This window comes from Carlito syrichta, unplaced genomic scaffold (assembly GCF_000164805.1).
Source record: "Carlito syrichta isolate Samal-C Ts95f unplaced genomic scaffold, Tarsius_syrichta-2.0.1 Scaffold303669, whole genome shotgun sequence".
In the NCBI taxonomy this organism is placed as follows: domain Eukaryota; kingdom Metazoa; phylum Chordata; class Mammalia; order Primates; family Tarsiidae; genus Carlito; species Carlito syrichta.
This window is the reverse complement of record NW_007247765.1, coordinates 1197173-1223565: the sequence shown is the minus strand read 5'-3', so window position 1 is coordinate 1223565 and position 26393 is coordinate 1197173. Positions and strand designations below refer to the sequence as shown.

At 41.7% G+C, this 26393-nt stretch overlaps 1 protein-coding gene across 1 annotated transcript in view; it reads left to right on the top strand.

The window, feature by feature from the left end:
- Nucleotides 1-26393, top strand: part of LAMA4 (laminin subunit alpha 4) — a 152643-nt gene that overhangs the window by 155 nt on the left and 126095 nt on the right. The window lies entirely within an intron of this gene.

Below are 26393 nucleotides of genomic sequence, written 5' to 3'. Positions count from 1 at the left end.
TAATAAAATATAACAAGAAAACAAAGTACCAGCCGGGCTCGGTGGCTCAGCCTGTAATCCCGCGCCTTTGGGAGGCTGAGGTGAGTGGATTGCCTGAGCCCGCGGGTTCGAGACCCGCCTGGGCAACTTGGCAAGACCTCATCTCTACTATAAATCAAAAAATCAGCCGGGCATGGTAGCGGGAGCCTGTAATTCCGGCTTCTCAGAAGGCTGAGGTGGAAGGATCGCCAGAGCCCAGCAGGCTAGGCTCCTGTGGCCAGGACGCCCCACCCCCCACCTCCACGCCTTGAGAGCATCCCCTGGACCAGGCCGGCTTTGAAACTTGCAGGGACGAGTTTGACTGTGTACGCTGGGTCTGGATGCTGAGAGTTTCAGGCTGAGGCTTTGGCACGTGTCTGTTCCAAGTGGCAAAAGTGCGAGTGTCCCTGCTCTGCTCCGGGCCGGTCGGTCAGACCTGCCACTCGTGTGCCCCAAGAGTCATTTTGTCCAGCCGCCGCGCTTGTGTGCGTCCTGTCATTGGCTTCCTGCCTCTCTGTGCTGTTGGGACACTGGGGACAGTGCTGCAGGACCTAACTTTTTGTCTCAAATTAAACAGAAGGTCTTGGGCAGCAGGGCAGGAGGGGGTGAGCAGGGGTGACTGGTTATGAAAGGAGCTCGTTAGAGAACTGCAACGCGGATACCTTAAATAGAAATGAGCCTTTCTGTTCCAGGAGCTGGAAGTTCCGGTTAAAATCAAGCCCCAGCCCCAGAGTAAAGGTCGTCAGGGTATACTATTGCTGTGTTTGTTCAACAGGCTGCTGTTTGAATGTCCTACCGTTGCTTTTAAGTTGAAAATCAACGTGTAGACATTTCGTGGAGGAGGCTGGGTCCAGGACGAGTGATTTAAGAGTCCCTGAGCTGAAATGGACAACGGCATGTCCAGTACCTGGGAGATGCTAGGGAGGAAGGGAATGAAGTCACCTAAGTTCATGGGAAAGGAAGGAGCTGCTGACCACACACACACACACACACACACACACACACACACACACACACACACACACACTATAGCTGTGGTTATGTGGATTGTCACCACTTCCCACACCACTGAAGTCCAGACTATTCTTGCTATTAACTCTATTCATTGTTAGTATCACTGTAGTTAGTAAGTATTGATGGTTCCAAACAAGGTCCATGAGGAAGGTCATTCTTCAGAGTAAGTCCCACCCACATCCCCTAAAAAGGGGAAGGGAGGTAGAACCAGAACATACCAAGCTGTCGCTGCAGTGTCAAACGTGGCTTCCGTGAGGCAGAGGGAGTATGACTTAGGGTCAGCTTCATACCCAGGGGTGTGGGCGGGGGAGCCAGACCCGGAGAGACTCCACAGCGATAAGGGCTTCCTTCTCGCATGGCAGGCATGGCTTGAACCCCAGGATGTATGATCTCCACCTGTTGCTTTGAGTCTGGAAAGTCCCTGAATGAAATGCTTGATAAGAGCAAGATTGGCAGATCATCTACAGGACTCTCCATTAAATTTGAATTTCAGATAACAATGAATAAATTTTCAACATGTCCTAAATATTGCATAGGGATATATTTATACTACAAAACCTTTCCTTACTCATCTGAAATTCAAGTTTATCTGGACGTTCTGTATTTTTATCTGTTAAATCTAAACAAACACACACACGTGTTTTTTGTAAGTCTCATTCCACAAAAAAGTAGGACAATAATTATTTGAGTTTTAAGGAACCCTAACATTAATATTGAGACCTTGAGCAGTTTCTTTTCTTTTAATGTAATTATTGATACAGTTGGGTTTGTTATTTTGTATTTTAGAGTTAGGGGGTACAAGTAAGGATTTACTACAAAAGCAGGCTGTGTGCAGGTGATGTTTGGACTTCTAGCAGGCCCTCCCTCCCCTTGGTAGTGGCCAGGTACCCAGTGCATTGCTACATGTTCCCTTCCCTCCTCCCTCTCTTCCTCCCCTAACAATGTCCAGTGTCAGCCGACCCCACCTTTGTGCATCTGTGAACAATGTCTTATATACTCATATATTCAGTGCAATAATAGGAAGATGGCACAGCCAAGTATTTTAGATTGCATGTTTTCAGTCTGATGGCCCGAAATTTCAAGCTCCTTGACCTTGGGCAAGTTACAGATGTCCACATTGCAGATAAAGAAACTGAGGCTGAGAGAAGTATTGACATATATTTCATACCTCATACTGTGATTGTAGTGAAATTAGAGTGTTTAGCATAGTGTCTGACATAGTATAAATGCTTTATACATGCTGAGTTATTATTATTATTATTATCATAAAAATATGTGGATGATTGGATTAAAAGAAACCCTTTTTTGGAGGTATTTCTAAAAACTTTGTTTTTATGGTATTTTACATAATATTAGTATATCTTTATTTGTATATATCCTTCCAACCAGAAAAAATGTCGTATAGTGTGTTAAATTTGTAATAGTTAGAGTCTAATAGGTTCAGAATGTCAGTTTGAGGTCTTTGGTTTCAGTAAACAGAATATATTAGTCATTCCAGGAAGGTCAAAGTATATAGTGTAGAAAGGGTGGGATTGCAGTAATTATGTTCCCACCACATAGTTCCACATAATGCCTCCAAGTGAGGCTGCAGTCCCAGGGCAGGGTGGGCCGCCACCCACCACCGGGTTCCCATGCTCTTTACAGGCAGTGAACGGACCTTCCACCAAATACATTCCAGAGGTTTAATAACATGGTGCAAACGCCCTGCTGGATTGGTTCAGGAGATTGTATTTATGTCTACAGAGTGAGAAAGAGAACACGGGCACATTATTCGTGGGAGAGGTTCAGCGTGTGCAGGGGAGGGTAATCTAAAAATACATTTTCTTTCTTTGAATTGGATTTATATGAATGACTATTCCACAGTTCTTCAGAGGGAAGGAAGAAAAATACCAAGGCCAGCATGAGCTGTGGGAGGTGCTTGGCTGAAAACCTTCAAAGGGTTCTCCCAAGCACCTCGATGGGGGCTTGTGTACGCGCCATTCCTGGCAGGGAAAAAAAGACGCGAAATATACACAGAATATAAGGATAGAGATCACTGTCTGGCCAGGAAGGAAGGTCCCACCTTTTCCTGTAAAATAAGCCCAACTTCCCCTGGGATGCAAAGGATTGGAAAAGAAGAATGTCTGGTGGGTAACTCTGTGCTAGTTGTGGAAGGGTTTCCCCATCTTTCCTTTTTTTTGAGTTGGGGTCTCATTCTGCCACCCAGACAGGAGTGCAGTGTCACCATCTTGGCTCACCGCAGCCTCTACCTCCTGAGCTCAAGCCTCAGCCTCCTGAGTAGCTGGGACTACAGGTGCATGCCACTACGCCTGGCTAATTTTTATTTATTTATTTTATTTTTAGTAGCGATGAGATCTCAATATGTTGCCTAGGCAGGTCTCCAATGCTGGGGCACAAGCCATCTTCCATCTCGGCCTCCCAAAGTGTTGGGATTACAGGTGTGAGCCATCACCTGGCCCCACCTTTCCTTCTTTACAGGCAATTTACTGAGTCCGTTATTGCTGAGCTTACGGTGACAGCAGTGATTCTCAGTAGGTGAGGGTGGGAAAAGGGAGGACTAGGCGGTTTCAAAAAGAATATTCAGTATCCTCGTATTTCACACTTGAGAGAAGAAAGTCTGCTTATTCCACCATATGCACTAGCAAGGGAAACAAGGAACAGTCTCCTTGTCCAATATAGACATGATAAATATGTAAAAGAATGGGAGCCGGGCAGGATTGGAGATGGGAGAACCCCCAAAGATCTGGGATCGGAGCATCCTTGGGAAGAGTGAGATTCTTGTTCATCAGAAAGAGGCAGGAGCCTAACAAGATCAAGAACCCTGGGTCGCAGGTTACACTGTGGGGCTGGAGAGAAACCACACAGAGATCCTGAGAAGCAGGAGACCAGACTGCTGGCAGCAGAGAGGGGGCAGGGGTGGAGGTGGTGAGGTACTGTCCCTGGCTCTGATGGATACAGGAGAAAAGAAGGGAAATCATTGACAGTGTTGAGTCAACTCCCTGCAGAGGGGAAAACAGGAATTTACCTCCTAGTCTCATGAGTGGGTTTTGCCATTGTCATTATCATTTGCTAACTTCCCTCCAAAACAATCAGCACCCATGAGCCACATGTGAGCCCCACACCAGACAAACTGACTTGCTAAAAAGAAGCACTATGAGTCAGACTAATTCCTCTGAGGGACTTTCCCTCACAACTCTTGTCATTGTGTTTACATGGTCCCATGTCCCCAACTCTTGTGAGGCTCCCGCCATGAAAGAATTGCAGCATACTTATTAAAAGACACTTTAGCTCTCTCTCACTGTCTGCTTTCCTCTTTCTTTTCTTGGTCACTTGCTTTGGAAAAGGTCCCATAGGGTCCCATTAAGACCTCCCATCACCAATCTGGACCGTCATTCTGTGCTACAGATCCAACAGTCCAGTCAGGTCATCGGAACCCCTGACATTCAGTCATCATTGCATCCACTTACCCATCCAGCAAGCAGGCTTAGAGCCTAACCAGGCACAGAGCAAGAAAACGGCCACCTGGAGGGACAGAAAGAAGGTAGCGCCTCAACCTTATCCTCAAGGATAAGTAGTTAAAAAGAGAAAAAAAATATACAGAGCCACTGCTGAAAGCAGAGTAAGTGACTGTCCTGCAAGCCTGGCTACAAGCTAAGTACCATGGAGGGAGAGTGGAAAAAGTCATACTTCTGAACCAGACCAGCAGGGCCCAATGACGAACTCACCAACCATCAAAGGCGGCTTTCAAATACGTGTTTTAGAAGGGCTAGAACACAGCAGTGCTGGTGGTGGTGATGACAGTACGGCTTGCAGCTGACAATTGCTGAATGCCCTCCGTGAGCAGATGCAGGTCTAAACACTTCTTCCCATAAGTTACTTCCTTTCGTTCATGACAAATTGATGGGACTGGTATAGCTATGATGTCATTTTATAAACATGGAAACTGAGGCGCAGTGTCTACCCAGGCCCCTACCTGGTGAGTGGCACAGCTAGGAAGGAGTTTATAAAAGCAGTGAAGTGTGCTTTTATATTTCTTCATTTTAAGAAATTCCCATTTTAAGAAACTGATTAAAATTAAGCCTAATATATTTCCACTTACCTTGGTAGGCTTAATTTTAATCAGTTTCTTAAAATGGGAATTTCTTAAAATGAAGAAATATAAAATGCCATTTAAAGACCTTTTATGCAGTGTTTGTTATGTGAGCACAGAATTGAGATAACTTCCCTGTTTAGCCTATTAACTACTTCTTAAACTACTCATGTAGGAAAGAAAAAGACTCAAACTTGTTGACTTCCATGTCTTATCAACCTATATGTATTGTCTTATTTAACACTCCTTGGTGGAAATTACAGCCATTTCACAAATGAGTAAATTGGTGGGTAGAGGTGGCAAGTACCTTAGCCTAAGTTTCAAATTCCATTCTCTTCTCTCAGCACACCGATAGAACTTTTTTTTTAACTGTCGTGTCTTCATGTACCCTACTTTCCATTTATAATCACATTTTAGTATGTGTCTTCCACATGATGCTATAGTCTATCTTAGAAGCTATTGGTGTAGATTAACAGGTAGGAAGTTCAAAACACCACCACCTAAGGAATGCATGGTCTATCTCACAGAATTTATTATAAAATTGCTGGGAAACAAAGAATTCCATTCCCTATCATTCCAGAGTTTTCTGATTTAACCAGAGGAAGTTTTTTTTTTAATCTTAATGTGATAAAATATATAAAGTGGAAATCTTGCCATATGAATCATTTTAAAGGGGACAGTTCAGTGACATTAAGTACCTTCAAATTGTTATAGAACCATCACCATTTCCAGAACTTTTTCATCTTCCCAAAGTGAGACCCGTTAAACAATAACTCCCTGTTACTCCCTCTCTCCAGTTCCTAACACCCAGCATTCTACTTTCTGTCTCCATGAATTTCACTACTCTAGATACCTTATATAAGTGGAATCATACAATAGCTATCCTTTTGTTGCTGGCTTATTTCACTTAGCATAATGTCTTCAATGTTCATCCATGTTGTAGCATGTGCTAGAATTTCATTTCTCCTTAATACTGGATACTGTTCTGTTTATATGTACACTATACTGTATCCATTCATCCACTGATGGACAGTTGTGTTGTTTCTTTTGGCTATTACAAATAAGACTACTATGAACACGTGTGTATAAGTATCTGTTTGAGTCTCCGATATTGGTTCTTTGGGGGTATATAACCAGGAGTGGAATTGCTGTATCATATGGTACAGAGGAGGTTTTAAAACTCAGCTTCTTATAGGGGCCAGGTGAAAAACAAGTAGGTGAAGCCAGCTCAGAGAGAGGACCTCATCCTGTGAGTGGTGTGGCTTCAGGTAACAGGCGGAGAAACGATGCCTATTCCAGGGGCAGCCACCTCTCAGCGTTGCCAGGTCTTCTGGTTTTGCTTTGTATTTTTTTCAAGAGAAGACAGGATCTGGATTCATAAGTGAGATTGCTGACTCATGTATATATTTTTAATGCTCTGTGGGCTAAATACATCTGAGGGCCAGATTCAGCCCAAGGGCTATTTATTTGGAATCTCTGTTTTACAATATTTGAAATTCCCCTTTCATCACAGGCAGGATGTGAGCTTACAGCCAGACAGATGTGTTGTGAATCCAGCTCCACAGCTTTCGAGCCGTTTGACTTTGGGCAAATTAGACCAACCTGTAGAAGTTCAGTTTCTCTGATTGTAAAATTAGTAGAAATACACTTGCCTTGCAAGATGGTTGTGAAATTGAAGTGAAATAATATAAATAAGTTGTCTAACACAAAGCTAGCCTCATCTCTCCCATTCTGTCCCTCCTCCTCTCCTCTCTCTTCCATTATCTGTTTCTGTCTCTCTGCAGGTAAAGCTTTGCGGCTTCTTGTTGAAAGTATTTTGAAATCTAACTCTTCACTTATTCTTTTAATTTTTGTTTACAAATTTGCTGATTATCCAACTTTGGAGAAGAAGGAGGCTGTAGTTTCACTTCTATGATTATTGTCTTTTTAATGGTTCTTTAAATAGCCTTTCCCCAGCAATAGCATGATCTGAACAGTTAAAAGAAATCCCTAGAAAAGCTAAACATAAAACCCAATTTCTTTGATATGACAAGGACGATAAACTTTTTTTGTTTCTTCATAATTAAATCCTCAAATCTGACTTGTCATAATTTCTTGAAGTATTTTTACTTCCTTGCCTTTAGAGTTTTTTTCTGCCGCATAGTAATCATATAAATGTAATGCTGTCCAGACATAATTTTTGAGAACAGTGATTTGTTGGAAGTCATTAAAATCAGATTGCCAGTAAATGCTTTGAGTTCCAAAACTTAGAATTTCAAAAAAAAATTACTTATGTTCTAAAATCAGTAAATCTGCTAGTTCATTGAGTTATAGTGACCATACAGAAGAATATTGACTATCTACTCATATTTGCAAAAGAGCAGCATTCTTTTTTCAACTGTTTTCTTTTCTGCTCTTAGTGTGGTAAAGTTAAATTCTGGGAAATGGTTTACTAAAGGGAAGTTTAACCACAGATGTTTGTAATTCCAACAACTTAAGTTTCCCATCAAAGTCTTAATGAAATTCAGCTGCCAGCAGTTGGGGCTCTAAATCTAAGTCTTTTTATCATGAGAAACTTGGGGGAAACAACATTCCAAGACTGAATGGTAGTGGGAAAATTTCCATATTCAAGCCCAAATCCTCTCCATAAAGAAAAAAATATATAAACAAATTCTGTTAAAAGCAGGAGGAGGGGCCAGTAGACATAATTGTAGTAATACACAAAATGACCTTTTTTCCCCCACTACCAGGACTTTCTTAGTTTTTATGCTTTTTGGTGGAGGCTAGAGATCTATGTTATCCTAAATGCAGTGAAATCTATACATATCTTACTCCATGAGAACCGGGGAGCTGGAGAAATCCTGTGACATGAACAGCTGCCTTAGCGCAAGTCTTTTCCAGACTAGACCAGTAATCCAGACTGCACACTACAGCTAAAAGGGCCCCTGAGCATGGTGCAGACTTTGTATATTAATATTTATTTTGAAATTATGCCCTGCATTCGCTGGAGTGGCATGACTGCTTTTAAGGAATTCAGGGACTCTAGGGATCAAAGATGTCTTCACTGAAACTCGCCTCGTGGATGTGACTGCTCCGTGGTTGTCCATGTACAGAGTGGATTGCAATATGGCATACTGATAGAAGCAGATCTACAAAGCCAAATATCAGTCCCAAGGAATGCATTAGGTAGACACCAGCAGAAAGCAAGAGAAAAAAAGTCCAGTGAGCCTCAGCCCTTGGGATGCCAGAGCTGTGAAACTCTCTGTAATCACAGCACTAATTTGGGATCTCAGGCTTACAAGGTGGACAAACCTCTTCTACAGCAGATTTAGTGAGTCCAGGGAGCCTTTCAAGACTCATGGCTTCTGGTATGTTTCCCTTTGGTGAACAGTGATATAATGTCACAATCCTCTCTTCTCTCTGCTCTTCTCTTCTCTTCTCTTCTCTCTCTCATCCTGAGAGCAGCAGGTGGTTCTGTCAATCCCCAGGTCACAGGTGAGGTACCAACTGCCTGCTGTTTGGAGATGAAACAATCTGAATGTCTAGAGATAGGCCGGCCACTGTTTCATTGCAGCACATGAATAATTGCCTCATTCTATGTTGTTCCTTTGAAATTGTTGTCTGTCATCATTAATGCCAATAGGCACCCTGAAATTCTGTTGATAACAGACAATGCCTGAAGCCTGTACTACAGCACAGAGTTCGGCATACAGGAGACCTATCTGAATGCAGAGTTTGTGGATGGCTATTATTGGATGCATAACTCTATTATACCTTGCAGTGTGAGCCATAAGGTCAAAGGAATCTTAGAATGTGAGCTCCAGGATGGAGGTTTAGAGATTCAACCTCCCCCTATCTTGTAGATGAAGAATCTACACAGGGGAGAGGAGAGTTGGATGCTTGACCAAAGACCCAAAGGTCATTAGCAGCAGCACAAGGCACTGTGTCTTCTGACTCTTAGCCTATGCTCTTTCCAGTTGTTTCAGTGAACTTAATCATCCTTTGCTTTAGAACCAGAGATCAGTACATGAACATATCTAGATTTTTTTTAAAGGAAACTTGTCTACTTCTAGTGCGTATTTACCTTACCCTTTGCTATTTCTATTCATCCTTAAAGTAGGAGACTCATGGATTTGAGTGGAGCTGGCCTGTGAGTCTACAACTAACTATTCGGGTTCTTGGCTCTGTCACTAAAAAACAGATGACCCTTGTCAGGGAAAGGAACTTGGTCAATTGCTTCACCTCCTGGGGCCTCAGTTTCTACCCTAAAAAATTAAAAATAGTTATTTCCAGCAACAAAATTCTGTAATTGTCTAATAAATGAGTTAAAATGTGTGTCCATTAAAGGAGTTTAGTTTGGGGTACTGAGTCACACAGCCATAGCTGCTGCCCTAGTTAGAACCCTGAGACTTAAGATTCCAGAGCCTGAGGAAAACGGGTCCTGACCTAGCGGGAGGAGATCGGACATATTCATGGAGTACTTGGAGTACTTTTCCCTGCCCCTAACAACTCCGGATGTGGTCCAAGGATGATCTACAGGAGAGGACACCAACTCAGCCACAGACATGAGCCTCTCCAGGGTGGTACAGCAGGGCTTCCCAGACAGTACTGGCTACAGACACCTTGGTGTGTACCAGATGTGTTTCAGTGTGGTCAGTAGATATCCAAGGTCTTCCACACCAGACTTCTAGGTGCTGCCGGCTGCTCTATCAAGCTTCTTCAGGATGACCTTAAACAGGAAGCTTTGCTATGGCAAGACACAAGGTGTACGATGGAAGAGATAAAGACAGGAGAACTTTTGAGCAGAGACCCATGGCAGCACGTGACAGTCCAGTGCCAAGTGGCAAAGGGTCTAGAGAGAGACACAAGGTGTACAATGGAAGAGGTAGAGACAGAAGAACTACTAAGCAGACTCATGTTAGCATGTGACAGTCAAGTGCCAAGTGGCAAAGGGTCTAGAGAGAAGAATACATTTTCACTCAATGGGAGAAGAAAGGAAAGCCAGTGATGGATTATTAATTACTTGTAAACATCGACTGTAGTCACCATATCATATTATATAATTTACAACTCTCTACCAAGTCTTAATAATACTGTAAAGAAGCCTGCTCAAGATTGGGCAGAGCACAGCATTTAGAAGCAACTATGCTCAAGAACCTTTCTGGAAGCCAGAATTGTCAATGTGGGAGGGAACCCCCCCCCCCTTGGGTAATGAATGCCCTGATAATGTTGCAGGCTATGGAGAAGAGGGTCTGAAAAGTTTGCTACTCATAGTGTGGTCCAAAGATGGCAGCATCACCTGAGCATGTCTTAGAGATGCAGAATTTCAGTTTCCACCCTAGAGTCAGAATCAGAATTTTTACCATAATGCAGGCTATTCATATGCACATCAAAATATAAGAAATTCGAGGCTGTATGACACAACTGGGCTTGAATTTTGAATGAACTTAAGGGAAATTGTGAATCCAGAAACAGGGGGCTTTTGATATAATTATAGGTTGGGAGAAGACCAAAAAAAAATTGAACCCAAATTATGTCTGAGTAAGGTTAGTGAGGAGCTCACAGACTCTCCCATGTACTAGACCCCAGCCCTGAAAAGGTGCACATTAGAATAAAAAAACAAGCCTCAGCACAAACGACTGCTTCAAGGCATCCAGAAGAGCTGAAAAAGTGCATTCACTTCTTGAAACCATGGCTCGCACATAGCAGGTGCTCAGGAAGTGTTTTTTGAGAAGAGACATGAAACGGTCTAGAAGATTTTCTACTCCAGGCCTAACTCTTCTCAGCATCCGTAGCCCAGACACCAGAACACTGGAGACTATGTCCTTGAGGGAAGGGGAAGGGGGACTGAAGGAATTTACTTGTGGAATCTGCTTGAGAATAGGGTGTTGCTCACGCTTTTCAAGAAACAGTGAGATGGTGATGTTTTTCTTGGTAACAAGGAGTCATCCTGATTCCAGAATGACAGTGTACTAGACTAGAAAGAGAACATTAAGAGTTAGGGAAGACCTTATTCCCCAAAATGAAAACTGACAAGGCTATTCTCTGCACTAGTCCTCTTCCGTAAGGGTTGAACTCTGTAGGAAACTGCTTCTGAGTCAGATCGGTGTCACCTTCTGTTTCAGAGCAGGCACCCTCATCCTTCCAGCAGACTCCAGGTAGCGCTTGCTGTGCCCTATGTAATGTTCTAAGCACGTGTGTGTGTATCATTAATTCATTTATTCTTTATAACAATGCTCTGAGGAAGGCATTCATATTAGCCCCACTTTACAGATGAGGAAACTGAGTCATATAGCAGTTGAATAACTTACCAAAGGTCATGTCTAGGAAATTGGGCCCCAAGTTCTTAACCTTCACATAGCAGTGGCCCTCTAACATCTATCTATAAATCTTAGAGTACCTTAGCAACAACTCACTTAACAAGATCAGGAGTGTCCGCTGGGCACAGTGGCTCACGCCTGTAATCCTAGCACTTTGGGAGGTGAAGGTGAGAGGATTGCCTTAGCCCACAGGATTTAAAACCAGGCTGGGCAATATGGTGAGACCTTGTCTCTACAATAAATAAATTTTTAAAAATTAGCTGAGTTTGGTGGTGCATGCCTGCATTTCCAGCTACTTGGAAGGCTGAGGTGGAAGGATCTCCTGAGCCCAGCAGTCTGAGGCTGTGGTGGCCATGAGCATGCCACTGTACTCCAGCCTGGGTGACAGAGTAAGACTCCAACTCAAAAAAAAAAAAAAAAAAATCAAGTGTGTCACAGTGGTCTCAGCAGTTGACATGTCTGTAAAGAGCATTTAAATTACTGGCATGTTTCGGTTTGATCTTCTTTTTTAGGTTATAGAGTCATAGAGTAAGCAAACTCTGCCATCGCAGTAACAATGGGAAGTCTTCCCTTAGACATGAGAGGAATAAAAGTTGGCATACTTTCTGAATGTGTGTATTTATATATATATGTGTATATTCGTGTGTCTCCAGCTATGCTGAACATCACTGGTTTTTCAGAGGAGTCCTGAGTCTACTTTTTGGACTTACAACTTAAAAGAACCTGAAAAGATAAGGGAAGGGCTTAACTTTCCTCATGTAAAAACAGAACCTCAGGGGAAATTATTAGATAAACTATGTGTGTAAAAACAGAACCTCAGGGGAAATTATTAGACAAAGTATGTCAATCACAAGAAAATTGAGTGATGGTTTAGAAATAACTTACCTTTTATCATTTTTTTCTCTACAAATGACAGCAGAAATAGAAAGGAAGTTGAACAATAGAAAGGACTCAAGTCAGACTTACAAGAAACATAGGCTAACTCCCTGCCTAACATTTCAAGTGCTATAGAAAACAACTTGTGTGAAATAGTGAGTTATTCATTCAGCACACAAGGAGTAAGAGCCTACTGCTGAAAGGCACCATTCACGGCACCAGCTATTTCGCCTGGAAGAGACCCTGGTCTAGGAGCAGACTATAGCTGTAGGCACTTGTGATGTCCACTGTAATCTGGAAGGGGGGCATTATGAGAGCAGTGGTCCCCAAAACTTCCATGCCCAAGTGTCTCTTTACTGTTTCTCCTCCTCCTCCAACCTCAAGTTTTGAAATATTTTTTCATCTGTTATCAGTCTGCTGGGGCTGAAGTAACAAGATACTCCAGTGGCTTAAACTGTCGAAATTTATTTTTTTATGGTTCTAGAAGCTGGAAGATTAAAGCAGGACCGGTTTCAGGTGAGGGATCTCCCTGACTTGTAGACTGCCATCTTCTCCCAGTCTCCCATGGCCTTTCTTTTGTGCATGTGCAGTAAGAGACAGAGAGGGAGATCCATGGCTCCTCCTCCTCTTCTTATAAAGACACTGGTTCCATCAACCTCAGACCCTCCCCTTATGATGTCATGTAACCTTTATTCTCTCTTTATAGGGGACACAGTTCAGTGTATCATATCCACCAAGTAAAATGGATGAATTAATAACTCATTTTTAGTGAGGCAAACTAATTTATAATTGCAAAAGAGAGCTTTTGGTAAGACAATGTTATTGCTGTTTTAATTTTGGCCAAAAACCAAATTTAGCATTTCTTTTTAGTTGTATATTTCTTACAAACACATCACCATTACTTTTAATTAGATATTTTGAAATAAGGAAGGTAGTATGGCAGTCCCTGTATTGCCACTTTATATTCCTTAGGGACACTGGATAGATCATTATCAATGCCTTTACTCTCTTATTTAACAAGAAGGTACCTTCTACCTCGACAACTTCCACGTATCCTACAAAGATGAGTAAAACACAGAGATAAAACAAGTACACTAATCATGCAATACAACTAATTTTTTATGTTATGAAAACTCTTAGAGGGTTTAGAAGGAATGTACCCTCCTAGTGGAAAGTGCCCAGGTGACTCCATGGAAGAGTTGACATTTGAGCTGAATCTTTAAGATTGAGAAAAAATATATAAGCTGAGGGTCAGAGTGAGTCAATACAAAGACACAGGGTTTCTTCAAGGAAGACAAGTCACCCCAGTCAACTGGACTGGACAACAGAGAGCCATCGAAGATTGCAGAGCAGAAGAAAAAGAAATACAATGAGAATTGTGATTTGTCAGCACAAATCTAGAAACAGCCTACTGGCTAGATTGGGCAGTGGATGGCAGAGAGCCTGGGATCTGGGTAGCCTACATCATGCATGGGTGACCATTCAGGAGAGAGTAAGAGGGGCCTGGGTGTGGATGGTTACCATGGACCGGGAAGGAGAGAACAGATGCTGAGATCATTGCCAAAGTCCTGTCAAGTTGACTCGCCATGTGTTTGGAGAGTAGGGATGAGGGATTTTTGTAGAAAATGTTTGCTGATGTTTGTAGAAATGCATTAAATCATGGAAGAAAAGTCTCTGCAGGGACCTTCCAACATGAGACCTGCTAAATCAGAGGCTTTCAGTCTGAGACTTCATGGGGAAGTGTCAGGTACAACTGGGGTGAGGAAGGCTGAGCAGCAGGAGGCTAGGGGCTTGGGGAAGCGAATCAACTTCCGGCTCTAGTTTCCTCCTCTCCAGTGACACGAGCAGCACAATGTCTACGCTCTTCTCATCCTAACAGTCTAGAATTCTCTGAAACTTCCTGCTGTCTTAATAAGGTTACAGGCTAGGGGATTTGCCACCTTAGGGACACTGAATAGATCGTTATCAATGCCTTTACTCTCTTATTTAACAAGAAAGTACCTACTACCTTGACAACTTCTACATATCCTACTTGTACTTGTAGTGTACTTGTTTTATCTCTGTGTTTTACTCATCTTTGTAGGATACGTGGAAGTTGTCGAGGTAGAAGTTACCTTCTTGTTAAGTAAAACACAGAGATGAAACAAGTACACTAATCATGGAATACAACTAATTCTTTATGTTATGAAAACTCTTAGAGGGTTTAGAAGGAACGTTCCCTCCTAGTGGACAGTGCCCAGGTGACTCCATGGAAGAGTTGACATTTGAGATGAATCTTAAGATTGAGAAAAATAATAAGCTGAGGGGTCAGAGTGAGTCAATACAAAGACACAGGGTTTCTTCAAGGAAGGCAAGTCATCCCAGTCAGCTTAATATTGTTCCTTCAATCACAGCATCTTCATCTGTTTTATAGATGAAGTCCATATAAAATTTCACTGGTTTTAAAAAAATAAAGGTTTCTCTACTCTAAAATGTTTGAGAACCACTGTGCTGGGGCCTCCCAAGTTGATGTTCTAAATCATGACAAGTGTCCAAAACATAACCCAAAATCTTATTCAAATCAGTGCCTCCTGGGCAGCTTCCCAGCGGCACATGCTCCTGCCTTGGGCTAGGACATGTCGCTGGCTGCAATGAGCAGCTGAGGCTCAGAGCATCCCGTAAGAGCTGCAAACATGAGCTAGGAATCTTTAAACAATCGGTGCTCTTCTGAGGGATATTTTTGTGCTTCCTGTTCCCTGTCTGATGATATTTTTGGCCCCTTCCTAGGAAATTCCATTTTTGTCTCATTACCTGGGGGTACTGAGGAAAACAACAAAGGAGCCTTGGAGAGAGGCGAGGGCAGTCATGGATAGACCAGATAGCCACCGTCTTTTGATCCCCATGGGAATGGCCAGATGTCTGTTCAGTCGTTATTTTTGAAAGCCAACTATTTCTTCAAAATAAATATTATCTTATTCTAAAATATAAACCACAATTTCTTACCTGCATGCACTCTGAGCTGAAAAGACAGCTCTCAGTCTCATTCTCTCCTCCCTCAACACAGTATTACACCCCATCTGCGGTCTCAAAGCCATTTCCTTGATTTTCAAAGCCCAAAACACTTCCTTTATGAATGTTATGTCTGCAGAAACCAAGAAAATAAACATCAAAAACTTTATCTTTAGTTTTTTGTATGAATAAAAAGTAACACCCTAAGCATTTTACAATGTCATGAAGGCAAGCTGCAGCTTGTTTTATTTTATTTTTATAACATACCTGTAGTTCACCTTGGGGAACTGATGTTCTAATGAATTAGAAAAACTGCTGATATTGAACAAATGTTATTCACAACTGCCAAATATTGGAATTTTTAGTGACTTCTAACTCAGCTGGAAAATAGCGTTCATATTTATTAAGCTTTTGTGGTTTACAAAGTGTTTTCCTACGTATTTTCACCTTTAGCCTTCACAACCATCTTAACACACCAGGCAGGCTAGCAGTTGTTAATCTACCTTATAAAAGCATAGAGATGTGAAATGATCAGCCCCAAATCTCCCAGGCTGTAACCTTATTAAGATATCAGGAAGTTTCAGAGAATTCTAGACTGTTAGGATGAGAAGAGCCTAGACATCGTGTTGCTCATGTCACTGGAGAGGAGGAAACTAGAGCCAGAAGTTGAATCGCTTCCCCAAGGTCCCACAGAGGATTTCTAGTACTGGAACCACAGCTAGGTTTCCTAGATTTGGGGGCAGTCCTCTTGTCTTATTGCATCACAGAGCACTGTTCCATCAGGGACAAATAATGGGGGTGAGCTGCACCTGGAAATCTGTGTGCTGAGACATTAAATGAGTCATATCAGACAAGAACATACCCATGTTGGCCTTCTTGTTGTAACTTACAAGACAATATCCCCAAAACAAAATTTATTCATTAAAAATTGTGCATTTTTAATATTTAAACTTCAGTCACCTTCAAAGTACTCTCTGTTTGATATAATACACCTATTAAGATGCTTTTTCCACTGCCCAATCAGTTTTAGATCTTGTCAATTTCGATGCTTTTTGTGCTTCTGCTGTTTTGTGTTTCACCTTTTCCACACCGCAAAATGTTTTCCTTTGAGGACTTTTTTTATCCAGGGAAACAAACAAAAAAAAGTTGCTCAGGGTAAGATCAGGTGGATATGGAGGATGGGTCATGGGGGTCAAGCCATTTGGGGTCAGCACAGTATGGGCAGCACACTTATAAATCATCCATCATGAAATGTGCAAATGTGTTGAAAGAATCTCCAAAAAAAAAGCTCACTGAAGCCAAACGCAACCTCTCACAATGCAACCTGGTCCACTGATGCCAATCGGTTTCTAGAACACTTACCTAGGGGGCAAGCCTGTACTACAAGGACCTGCCCTCCAAAAAATAATTCCCTTTTTGGAGGGGGGGGTCCCTCCTTTTATGTAGCCATCTGTCTCTTAGAACTAAGTAATCTAATTATTAAAACACTAAGGTTTCTCTTGGCCTTTGCTCATTATACTTATCTTAACTTTGAATTGAATTTATAACTGCATCAACCCTTTTATTTCATTTCAAAAATTTTTTTGTCTTGACCACATACGGTACCACCCCCTTTAAACTATGCTTTCAGTACCTACACTTAGAAAGTAAGTATTCAAGTGCAATAAGATTGCAGAATTTCCGGCTAGAAATTTCTAGTGGTCACATAAAAATAAACACATCCTTGATCTTAAAAGGAAGAAGAAAGATCTGTTTCAAAAATGAACAATAATTCTTTTCTTTTAAAACAATTGAAGAGCTAATTTTTAAAATTCCCAGACCACATCATGCCTGGTATTCCTCCCAGTCATCAGATAGTCATCATTCGGGTTTCTATATGACTCTAAGAAACTCCCCTATCAAGCAGCATAACAATGGAAACACAAGAAATTAATGAAGAAAGTGAAATGTTGACAGCACCAGGGTGGTCTACTATGGCAGTTGTACCCCTTGTGTCTTTTCTAACCTGCTTTATAACAATGCTGAACTTCATTTTTATTTGTAGAGCTTTTCATTGTCAATTTCAAAACCGAGCCACCCTTGCCTTCTAACAGCAAGAAATACACAATATCTGTCTCTCAAAGAAAATTAGTCAAGTCCCAGCAGAACTATAGAGCCTCATCATGAGCAATATCTGCTCAGATGTGCCCAGAGTCTAAAAAAGAATGAGGAAAAAGGGGGATAAAAGGGGATTAGGGCAGCCCCCATGGGGTCAGCAAAATGGGAAGACCTATGGGAGGCAGGATAGCTCTAACCTGCTGCCCATTCCATTATTCTTTTTCAAAATGGCGGGCACTGTCATGCCTCGTTCTCTCCACGGTCTTTAATGTGAAGAGAATTCTCAGAATGGTGAGAGTAATATTGTATTTAAGGTGATACTAGTATCTTTGTAGGGTCAGTGGAGTCGTCTTTATGAGAAAAGGATAATGCTTTTTGAAAGGTACTCAAAACCTCTGGGTTTTTATTAACAGGCTAGGCTCTTCCTAGACTCTGTCAGTATTGGTGGTTACTTTGGCAGATGAAGCACATTTTTTAAGAGCCCTGTGTTTTTGGACATACATTGTATCAAAGTTTTCAGTGGAAATAAGCTTTTTTTTTTTTTTTTTGCTTTTTGCTTTCTGTAGAACATCATTTTGTCCGCTCTTCCATTGTTATTTGAAAGCTAAATGTTGGCTCTTTTTTTAGTTATAGGATATTATAACTTCTTCTCAGCTTATCTAAATTAATTTGGTTTTTTTTTATTACAATTTCTTAATCTGATAGCATAAGCTCATGTTCATCTGGAAAATTCGCTTTCTCTTCAAAGTCCTTTGGGTCAAAATTCCTTTGAGTTTAATTCAAATCATCTAGGAATTTACACATTTCAAAAAAGAGGGAAAAAAGTTTAAATGAGAACCATTTTTTACTCTATTTCAGCTACTCAGTTACTGGGCTATTGACAGCAGAGTACTAAAAGCCAAGAGTACTGGGTTCTGGCATTAATTCTTGATGGGTTCTAGGTCAACTAAATCAGTCTTCCAGCTGTTCAGAGAGCCACAAACCCAAGCATTCCCATTATTGTCTTGCTCAGCTCTTTGGGTAAAAGAGGTAGCAGAATGAAAAGGGATAAAATAATAATAACATTCTATTTTTATGGTTGAATGACATTCTCCCCGTGTATAAGTTATAGCTTGACAATTATTGTCATTTCCAAGATTCTTTTCAAGCCACGTGAGAGTGACTCATGGGATCCTGGTGGCCACAAAGGATTAATGAGCATCCCGGATGTGCCTACCACTGATTCCGGGGATTAGAGCATGTCTCCAATGCTACCTACAATGTGGGGAGAGACAGTGGTATGAGCATTTGAGTAAACTGTAAGCCAGAGGGTTGCAGAAGATGTCACAAGTTTAATTGCCGACATTAAACAAACCTTTCCAAAGAAATTTTCAGCAAGTAGAAAAAAGTAAGTTCATTGGTGCCTTTATTGACACAGATTACCAGTAGTAAAGGATGCCTGCTTTGAGTGATGAAACAATGCACAGAATATAGGTTGGACCTCTCTACTTTACAAGGAGGAAAGTAAAACTGCCTTCTGAGTTCCAGCTTTCTATCCTCAGCATTCCTCCTTCCAGAAAACCCTGCACATTCTCCAAAGAACCATTCTTTAAAAAAAAAATTTTAGAGTTGTACAGTACAAATGAGGATTTACTACATAAGTAAGTTGCATGAAAGTGGAGTTTGGGCTTCTAGCTGGCCCTCTCTCCCCGATAGTGGACCAGGTACCCATTGGGTTGCCACGTGCTCCCCTCCTTCCTCCCTCCCTCCCTTAGCAGTGTCCAGTGTCTGCTGATCCCACTCTTGTGTTCATGTGACCAGTGGTCAGGGCCTGCCTGCTTATGAGTGAGAACATGCGGTATTCAGTTCTTTGTTTCTGTGATGGTTCACTTAGTATGATGGTCTCCAGCTGCATCCATGCTGCTGTGAAGTCCATGATTTTGTTCTTTATGGGTACATAACATTCCATTGTGAAGATGTACCACATTTTCTTTATCCAGCCCACTTTCAATGGGCATCTGGGTTGGTTCCATATTTCTGCTATTGTGAATATTGCTTTACTAAACATACATGTGCAGGTGACTTTTTGGTAGACAAAGAACCATTCTTGATGCCCTCCCTTCCCACATTAAAAATAATCTCTCCCTCAGCACTCTCAGCATTTCTCTGTCTCTCTCATTACACTGTTATACTTCTTAGTACTTCTTCCATATAGTCTAGTAAGTTACAGACACACCTTCAGTTCACCCCCTCTGAATCCCTGTAGGCTGGCAGTGTCCATGATTCGTCCTCTGAGGGCCAAATTGCCTGTCCAAGTGTTTTTAGTTGAATTGGTGCTCAGAAGAATTGTTTATGCATTCCTCAGTGATTTGTTGAAAGCCTGCTTCATGCCAGCCCCTAAACTGGGCCCTGGGTAAACAGTGGTACATGAAGCAGACAGATGAAATGAATAAATAACCACACCAAATACTGGAAGCCAAAATGGTGCCTACTCTTCTGTTTTCTGCATGTACACATTCTGATAGAGTTCTGCAGCATAATTCTGATGAACAAGTCAAGATGGCATTCAGCTTGACATCTCTAGTGAACCACGGTGTCCCTGGTCTGCTTGTTCTAGGAGCTCTGTGCTGCAGGCGAGAATGCCTTTTAAGCTAAAAGCTTTGTCTTTCTCACTGTATATGGAAAAATTGACTTTGCACTTCCATGGAGAAGGTCTAGCTAAGAAATGTTTATATTGGAACAAGCCCCATCTCTAAATCTGGGCTTGTGGCTGTATGGTATTTTGTTTCCTTGGATCAGGGAAGGGGTCTGGAAGCATCTGTAATGAAAGTATTGTTTTTAAATCAGCACAATTTTTTCCCCCACAAATGACAGATAACAGAATTGCTTTAAATCAAACACTCTCAGCCTTCCCCATCCGCTTCCTTTCATAAGTGTGTGTTATTCTGTTGCCATTAAAATGGCAGTGCAGGTCTCAGTTTGTCACACCCAGACATCGCCATCTCCTTTGCAGTCATTTTCTTTTCACTTTAGTTTGTGTTCTTTTACCTTCACTTTTATAAACATGCTATAACAGAACAACTATCTGGATCACAATAGTTATTTGGGAGCAAAATTTCAAAGCTACAAACAAATGATAGATTATAAAGTGATTCTGAAAACTATTCTCCAACATTTTCACTCAAGAGAAATTGCAGATTATTTATGCCATTTATAAACAAGCTACATAAAGTAAAGTTTTAAATTTAACAGCCTTTCACAGAAATCTCAAAATGAAATCTTAAGGAAGGGAAATTATATTAAATACCCTTAGGTAATGTGAAAAGGAGGGAAATTCTTCACCAATTTTGTGTATGATTTGTGCTATTAAAAAAGAAAAGAAAAATAGGAAAGGTTTATGGGCGGTTCTTGATATTGTACTTAAAAGTGTATTGGTATAGATTTACCACTTGATGCAAAATTGTGTTTCTATAAAAAGTTCCCCAAAACAAAGAACTAAGTGTTCAGGTTGGTAATTCACTTGCCTTGCTCTCAGTAAACAGTTGGTGCTTGCTAAATTTGCTTGTTGATAAACTGCTTGAAAATGTCCCTAAACAAGGTACCACTCCAAAACACTGGGATCTTGACCTGAAGATCTGCTCTTCTGAGCCTTTTTAGGGGTTTGACACTTAGTAGAGTTGTAAAATATTTACAAGTAAAGAACACTTGGGGTAGAATCTTGTTACCACTTGTCTCATAAAATTTGTCTCATAAAATACATGGCAGAGTGGAGATTAAGCACACGGTCCTAAAGTCAGTCACAAACCCTCTGTGGGATCTAGCCTCCCTGAGTGTTGATGGCAGAACGTGTTTTTTTCATGGCCTCGTCAAAATTGCAGGGATGGTATTTTATTAGAACAATTAATGGGCTATTGTTTCCCTGTTAGGTGCAGCCAGACATATGTCAAGCTGTCACATATTCTGCCTGACCAAACATCTGTTTCTGATTCATGAGGGGAAACACCTGCACACTCGCTGGTGTATATTACACTAAGGGGCATCCTTTCCTCGGTCTATTGTCAGATTCCTTGAATGGACCAAGGAAAGTGTCAGGTACACAGCTGGATGTCATACAACTAGCTTCCAGTGAGTTGACTTCTCTAATGAGTGATCTACTTTATTTTCTTCTCAGTTAATTTCTATCTGCACTATATAAAAACTGTTAAAAAAACAAAAACATCAGTCATAAATTGTCATTTCAATTAAGAAGGCTTGCCATATACCAAGCCAAGTAATTACAGAGGGAGGGCTGACAGACAATCTTTCCTATCTGGACTCAGCCAAACACTCATAAGGCAACCCTGAGTTGGCTTAAGCAAATTTACCCTGCACCCACCCACCATACCCCACCGTCATTCTCTCCTTGAAGATGACTGTGGAGTGATATAAAAACCTTTTGTTAAGGATGGCACTTTCCTGTGAAGGAAAGGAGGTGTCCTAATGGAATATCTTCAATGAGGTTCTTGATAAACCTAATAAATTTGAGCAGAGTTGACTTTCATCCCATATGACCCAGGGAAAAGTAGCAATGGACAGCACAGGTTTGTTTGAAGCCCAGAAGAGGTGTGAGCTTCAGCAACACCCCTATAATTTTCATCACCATTTTCTTCTTCATCATCATCATCATCATTATCAAAAAGTGTTGTCTAGTGGGACGAGACTAAAGGTGGCATCACCTGTTCTATGTAAATAACTTTTAATAAGTTGTTTACTTCTCAGTTTTCCCAGGTTTAAAGTTGGGGGTTAGATAAGGAATAAGGTCACCAGGTACGATGGCTCATGCCTGTAATCCCAGTACTTTGGGAGGCAGAGGCAAGATGATTGCCTGAGCCCAGGGGTTCAAGACCAGCCTGGGCAACATGGCTAGATCTCTCTCATCTTTACAATAAAAGCAAAAAAATCAGTCGACGTGATGACGCACGCCTGCAGTTCCAGCTACTTGGAAGGCTGAGGGGGAAGGATCACCTGAGTCCAGCAGGTTGAGGCTGTGGTGGCCATGAGCATGCCACTGCCCTCCAGCCTGGGCAACAGAGTGAAATGTCAACTTAAAAAAAAAAAAAAAGGAATAAGCTTCCTGTCAGCACTGGCATTCTGTTTTTCTGTAATGCCAAGACACATTCAATATACATTTAATAAGCATCTCCTCTGTGAGGGCACTGAGGATTAAACAGCAAAACAGAAGTATCCAGTTTCTGTTCTTAGAGAAAGAAGTCTTCTGCAAAAGATGACAATGAACCACTAACTTAAAGTGTCATTGCTGAGCCATAAAGAAAAAAAAAAAAAAAGAGTTGCAGCTCCCTGAGGGACTGCTAGTAAAACAGATAACCCTGGCACAGGAAGGTCCAAAAGGAAGAGAGGAAACTAATAGTTATTAAACGCTTTCTCTGCCCTTACTCTGGACATTAAATGCTCAACATTAGTTGATCTTCACCACCACTCTAGAAGATAACAAAGTGAGAAGCCTTGTTTTTCACAAAGGGAAACTGAGGCCTAGGGCTAAATTACTTGGGCAAGGTCACTCAGTGGTAGAGCTGGACTGGAATCCAGATGATCTCAGGCTTTCTGCCGCCTCTGGATGGCTCCAAAGAAATAGGGAATTACGCCCACTGTAAGGAATAGATCACAGAGTATCCCGGCATGCCCATGGAGGATAAATCCATGAGGTCTCGAAGCTGGGGGTATCCTCAATTCAAGCACGTTGGGAGGAGAAAATCATTCATTCACTCTACAAGGATTTGCGGAACAGCTGCCAGGTACACAGTAGATGAATGAGGACTTGAGCATGCGCACAAAAGTGGACAATTCTTAAAATGCCAAAGAGCAGATTCTTATCACACCCTGGCAATTTGGGGTGTAAATACTAAAGAGGTAACGCCTAACTGTGCATGTTCCTGGTGGAATAAATATATGTAGAGAGCTATTAGGAGAGAAGAATAAAAGGACAAAGTATTTGAAAGGAATTTTTTTCCTACCCATGCAATGTTCTTAATTCCTTCATTTTAATATTTAATTTGCTGCAATTATATTAGAAACCTATCAAAATAAATTAGTTGAATCAGATCCCACCTTTGAATACAAACTCATGCATTCTGATTCTCTGAAAATGTGGCCCATCAACTGAACAGGGGGAAACGACACTTTTTTCAGATTGCTTTAAATTATGATAGAAGATTCCAAATATGTGAAGTGCAATCCATCTTTAGATAGTGTGATTTCAGGCCCCAGATGGATGGAATTCAATTTGCTGTCTCTTTTCAGCCACTTACTAGCTCTTCCAGAAATATGCCTTGTAAGAAGCATGTCTATCCATGCTGTCTCCTAGCCATTGCCCCTACTGAGACCACTTAGAATTCTGTTGTCGGAATTAATGTTTAGAATAATTACAGGTAAAAAGAGCTTTCTACCTCAACAAAGAACAGTTCTCTCTCTCTTTTTTTATAATGTAAAAGAAGGAAGTCTGCATTTTATTCTAATAATAAAGAAAAAAGTAGAGAACTTTAAACAGTGACAGTACATGATAAGATTTCTTTTTTTTAACTTTTAATTTTTTTATGTTAAAGTTGTGGGGTACGATTCAAGGTTAGGTATACAAATGTTCATTATGCAGGCACCCTTGTTGATGAGGTGTGCCCCTCTGCCCCAAGCAGATTCCCACTACTGCCAATCCCGCCTCCCCGCACCCTAGCAGTTTCCCTCTACTGCCAATCCTTTTCTTATTGTATTACAATAGTTAAGAACAGTTATCTCTTGAGAACTGATTCAACATTTAGCAAATACAGTTGAGTTCAGGATGCAGGGGGGAGGTCATATGTATTGGTATGGTTTTGGCTGTTTTTAGTCTTGGGCCTGAGGAAAGTTGAGGAGTAGGGCTGTCTAAAGAAGAAAAAAGAAAAAAAAATGTGAGAGATAGGCATGGCTTTCCACTGACAAAGCGTGGAATGGGGTCATGAGGAAGACATGCCCGAGAAAAAGCTGGATATAAATATTTCTTAGCCGGGCTCAGTGGCTCAGCCTGTAATCCCGCGCCTTTGGGAGGCTGAGGTGAGTGGATTGCCTGAGCCCGCGGGTTTGAGACCCGCCTGGGCAGCGAGACCTCATCTCTACAGTAAATCAAAAAATCAGCTGGGCATGGTAGCGCATGCCTGTAGTTCCAGCTACTTAGAAGGATGAGGCAGAAGGATCGCCGGATCCCAGCAGGTCGAGGTTGCGGTGGCCGGGAACGGCCACTGCACTCCAGTCTGGGCAACAGACTGAGACTCCAACTCAAAAAAAATATTTCTTAACCTCTGAACTCTTTCTAGTTCCATCCATATAGCCACAGTGATAGTTTTCTAACAAAAGCTCACTTTGCTTTTTTTTCCCCCCCATTTAAAACCATCCTTTAGTAAATTAATTTTTTTAAATGAGCCTTTCAAAATTTGATAAAGGCACTTTAATTATTTAAGACTCCTAGACCTTGAACTGTCTGAGAAAGAAAGTCCATCAGATGTCATCACATGCAGCAGCTGGACCATTGAATAGTCCCCAGATGAAGAGTCGGCAAGTCTGTTCTTTTCTGTTGATGCTTGAGTGTCTTCTCCTAGCCACACCTGGGGAACAAGGGTGTGCTGGTTACTCTGCACCTGCCTCCTCAGATCCAAGGTCTGCCCCTGCCCCAAGAGGCTGATCCCCAGAGTCTGCAGCACACAGGCCCCCTTGCATAGTGGAAAGTTGTGTGGTGGCTATGTGGGCCAAGCTAGATATAGGTCAAAGGGTAACTTGGATGGATTTAGCATATTTAGTGATCTATCACAGAAGCAAATAACTGAGTACCACATGTTCTCATTCATAAATGGGTCCTGAACATTGATCACAATACCACAAGAGAGAGATCGACAAGAGCAGGACACTCCCAGGGAAGAAGTGAGGGGCACATAACATCACTAAGTGTACCTGATCCTAAACCAGGAGAAGTGAGGACCAGTGGGAGGCCCAAACCTCACTTGCACATAGGCTACTTATTTCCTAATCCTGACTTGTACCCCACATCTTTAAAATAAAATAAAAGGGAAAAAAAGAATATTTATATCCTGCTTCTTCTCAGGCATGTCTTCCTCATGGCCCCATTCCACACTTTCCTTGTTAGTGAAGAGCCATGCCTCGCTCTGTCACTTTTTTTTTCATCTCTTTAGACAGCCCTACTCTTCAGTCTTTCTCAGGCACAAGTCTAAAAACAGCCAAGATGATACCAACGAACTCAGAGGACACTGCCATCTCATGGATCAAGACAGCCCCAACCATCTCTGGCCTTAGATTAGCAGAACATGGCAAGAGTGACCCACAGGCTTCCGGTGAAGGTTGCCCTCTCCAGCTGGCCTGGAGCCGAAATAATGAGGGAATCAGGAAAAGATTGTACAATAATTCAAACCAAATGGAACTGAATTGTAGAATTTAAGATCACTTTATTAGAGTCTGCTAAATTTGGGGTTGTATAATGCCTTCTTCATTATTCCTTTACATGAAAGTAAGATAATTTGTGAATTAAAATAGCTGTTTGAAGTAGATGCTTCTGGAAAGGGTTCTTCCAGACAAAAGAAAATGGAAAAATCCATGAATTTCAGGAGGAGACTCATCTTTGACATAGGCAGTTAGTCAGAGGTCCAGCAGAAAACAGAATTCACCTCAGGAGGCCCACATGAAGAGAAATAAGATAATTGAGTCAATGGATGGTTTACAGACATGTGGGCAAGTTAAGGGGGCACGGAATGGAGAGTCATGGAGGCTAGAAACGTGGAATTTGCAAAGATCTCCCATCCCTATGGCCCAAGGAGCAAAGAAAGCTTGTTACACAAACCCAGGGAGAGCCAGCGCTGTAGAGGGAGAGACATCACCAGTGGGGCCACCATCTCGGGGGTCACAGCATCTCCCCAATAGAGGGTGTTAAGGCAGTGAGGAGACGGAGCAGACCAGCCTGACCTCTCCTTCTCCTATAACTTCCTCGCTATGCAAGGGGG